This window comes from Solenopsis invicta, chromosome 5, assembly GCF_016802725.1.
Source record: "Solenopsis invicta isolate M01_SB chromosome 5, UNIL_Sinv_3.0, whole genome shotgun sequence".
Lineage (NCBI taxonomy): Eukaryota > Metazoa > Arthropoda > Insecta > Hymenoptera > Formicidae > Solenopsis > Solenopsis invicta.
Genome location: NC_052668.1, coordinates 18,081,208 through 18,085,620, shown reverse-complemented (window position 1 = coordinate 18,085,620; position 4,413 = coordinate 18,081,208).

Below are 4,413 nucleotides of genomic sequence, written 5' to 3'. Positions count from 1 at the left end.
TTAATATCGATCTGAAGTACGTACTTAATAATTAATAACAGAGAGCATGTGAAAGGACTCCGAGCGAATTTATATTTTATACAACAATATATATTTTGACGTGTGCGCGTATGCTAATGTATACACGATGTTTCAAAATAATTGTATTTATTTATTCATTGGAAAATAGCGAAATGTCAATTGTGCACGGTGGTTGAAATGCGCCATTATTTCGCTCGCGAGGTACTTGTGCACACTTATGAGAACTTTGATTGTCCTTAATAGAAATTTCCATGGTGTAAAAGGATCAACATTGACGGATCGTAAACAATGTCTCATTATTAATAAATTCCTGAATGAGGATGTGACGTGAGACTGTCTATGGGAGGGAATGGTCTATGGTAAGCGTCCACTTACATCGACCAATGTAGTAGTACCACATTAGCTTACTTGCCATAGCGTAGTGTGTACTGAAGATTTATATCGTACTCTCTTACTACGAGGGGTACAGAAATAAAATGTATAAATATAAATAAAAAAATAACATAAAACCGATAAAACTGCAGACTGAGGGAAATGATCGAAGAATATCGATTTTTTGCCGTAGAAGTCAATTCATGTGTTATATCATCTTATTTCACTTACTTGTGTCAAGATGAACAATATTCGTATCTTTCCATACATGTTATATATTTAAAAATATATACTGTTGTATCAACGTTATGCCGAGTGTCCTCGCGGAACAAATCTTTTACAAACGTATGTCGGTATTAGTAATAATGGTTTTATGATCATGGCATTTATCAAACAAATTGATTTCTTCGATATGTATCGCAGTAATGCATCCTTGACATAGTTGTTGACCCAATGATAGTACGCAAATAGATGTATTCTTCTCATTGGGATGGAATTCTGATATGAAAAATTGTTTATGAAAAAATATGTTTTTTCCCTTACGGAAAGAATTAAATAATTTATATTATCAGATGAAAGGGAATTATTCACAAAATTAATTTTAGGATAAAAACTAGATAGTTTAATCGATCCAATTTCACATATCTTTTCAAACGTGACAAAGAAATTGAATTAACAACATTTTCTCTCTCTTATTCTCCTTTTTATAAAAAAAATTAAGTTAGAATGATCAACGTCAAATATCGAATATTTCGTCGTGAGAACTGCGAATAGGCTCGCTACCGGTTTGGGGTACGCATAATCCGCGTTTATTCCCAAGGGACGCGGTACTATTCAGAATAATAGTACGAAAATGCTTCAGACCGACGCGCAGAAAGAAGATGAATGACCATTGTGAGGTTTGTATAACCACTTTGGTATGCTAGATGAATAGTAAAGGTACGAGCGTAGGTACTTTTATTTTGCGCACGAAAGATGTGCACAAAAAAACGAGATCGCCAATCTTCGCTAGTTCTTCATTTCTAACACGTTTAAATTCTTGCGGTGATAAAGGATAAATCAGAATTTTTGCAAACAGGAAAAGAGACACGTGCGTCATTCGTGGTGAGGTGATAAAAGATAAATCAGAATTTTTGCAAATGGAAAAAGAGACCTGTGCGTCATTCGCGGTGCGGCGACCACCATGCTTCGGTTGTTCGCTTTTAGCATAGTGCATTGGACAGCAAGGACATATATTGCTCATTATGTGCACGCATCATTATGTATTGTATAACGATGTTCCGCAAACAGTCTTTATTTTAACTATTTGAATTATTTACAATAACGAATGCTGTTGAAGTATATATAATGTAATTATTAACGTGAAACTAGAGAACATTATTAAAAGGTGTAACGTGTGAAACATAGACACCGTCATTATAAGCATAAACTTGCAAATGGAAATTATCAAATATCACATGTGTAATATAATACGGATTTCATCTCATTATTTTATTTATCTTATTTTATTTGATGTACTCTTCAATCTTAAAGTATAGTACTTGCAAAAAAAATTGTTTTCTCTATTTATTACAACGAGAACAACAGTTCTGCTAAACATTTTGTTACACTGAGAGAAAAAAGTTCCTAAATTTTAATAAATATTTATTCGAATAATACTAATGAAATATAATTAAATTAAATTTGTGATTTTTGTAGTAAAAAAAAATATATATTTACATTTAGTAAATATTTCATTAGTATATATAATTATTTGAATAAATAATTATAAAAATTTAGTAATTTTTCCCTCAGTGTAGATATAGATCTGAAAACAATTTTGTTAAAGCATCAAAATAATTAAGAAAGGCGCTGAAATTGATGTCTAGGAGGTTAAAATTTTTTATAGCATTGTTCATCATGATTGAGCGTCCTGCAATTATTATTTTGATGGTCCAACAAAATTATCTTCGGATTTGTATATAACTAAATTTTTAGATATTTTGGCAAAATCATTTTTTCCGTGGAGGTATATAATATATACTTTCACGGAATATACTACATACGAGACGGATACTTTTCGACGTACTTCTTTCTTAGTACTTTGACTGTCCGAACTGATTTGTTGGCGGAAAATTGTTGCCAAGGTTTTTACATATTATGCAAGCAGCGCTCGCGACGTTGGTGCGCCATAATCGCAGGTGTATCGGCAGAAAAGAAAGATAGGCGTTATATCGGATTTCCAGTCGACTCAACGTTCAATATTCAAAGAAGCATAACTAAGCGGATTTGCTGAAATTCTTTCTGAGATATTTTTTCAAACATTTTGCACCTCTACTGAAATTTTTGATAATATGTACGTCCTACGCGAAGATGGAGATTTACTCGACGCAGACTATCCAAAGCAGAACGTTGCGAAGGTCGTTGCATCGCACTGTCGTGCATCTGGTTATGAGCATGCCTATCAATTTTATTCGATTCAAATCAGGTAAACGGTGATATACAGAGCGACAGATAGTGAAGAACTCGAGAACAAGGTCAAAAGGTACGCGATCGCTTACGTAATCCGGCTACTGACTGACCCGTCTCTATGCACATTGCACGTATATAGCAAACTCGAGCAGATCCCGCGAAACGTTTTGTTTTCTAGAGATAGTATAGTAACTATAGCACCGAATGACGTCACAGAGCATTCGCGACCGCCTTTAGTCACCAACGTCAAGAGCTTGCCAAGAATCTGAAAAATCCTGCCAAGAAAAAATAAAGGGCAAATATCTTTCTGATGACAAAATATAAAATACATTTTTTTATTATTTCTTGCGATAAATGCAAATATCCGAAAAGGAAAAGTAAATTTGTTTTGTTCTTAACCTTCATCTTCGATTAATTTCGAGAGATATTTGGAGATGAAGTTGACTTTGCCAAGGATTTCGAAGTGCCTGAGCAATTATCTCAGCAAAAATTGGTTTTTTTTCATTAATCGAAGGGGATGAAGTGGCTTAATATCAAGATGCTGACGGGCGTTCGAGAGGCCTAGATATGAAGATGTTGAAAAAGCTTTCGGATCGAAGCGGCTACGATGGAAACGATGACGCATGAGAAGCTGCGCGGCCGCCGAACTGTCTCTACTACCCCTTGGTGGAATAACAATCCGATCGATGACGCCGGTTTGTCAGTTTAAACTACCCTCGTCGTCCCAGAGAAAACCCGCGAATTTCGAACAAGGTTTCGTATCGAAACGTGCGTCACTGAAATGTAAGCATTGAAGAAAAACATTTTCATCATCTTAGAGTGCTAAAAGATCAATGGAAATGTACGCACAAAACAATTAGCGCAACGTTTCAATAAAGTGTTATGACGCAAATAGCGGATAGCAGGTTTATCTCTAAATTTACATTGACGTCATTCTTCGTCATCCCTCATAGCGATCTTCGTTGAGAAAAACAAATGAAATTATCATGCAAAGTGTTAACGATTGATAAGAATTAATCCGAGGAGGGGGGGGGGTGCATAATTAATCTTCACCAAAGTCATTACTTTTTTACTAATTTCGAGGCGTGTGATCGAACATATAAATCATGTGACGTTTATATTACATCTGATATTTCGTGAAAAAAAAATTGCATTTGAAATATTTAAGGAGTCTGAAATATTTCCACCCCATTTTATGCGAACCGTTACCTCTTCTGCTCGATAATATAATAAGATAACAACGCTCGCGCTACCCGGCTCTTCACCGTTTAAAAGGGGTCGGTCGGCCGGCGTATGCGCGTACGTACACAATTACCGCGGCCAATCGGGGGACCGGACCACCGGTAGAACGAACCTTCGTCGTATTGTACAGACGTCGATGTCGCTCCAGAGGTTCCCGTTCCGTAGGTCCGTTCCCTCCGCGCACGTCGTCGCGCACCAGCGTCGGCTCAGTCCGATATCGACGTTCGTACGAGGCGCATATTCACCGAGCCAACGCCGCGCGGTGCAAAATTTTACGCGGGCTCCTACCGTCCGCGCTCTTCTCGCATTTTCTGCTGACGAAACGTA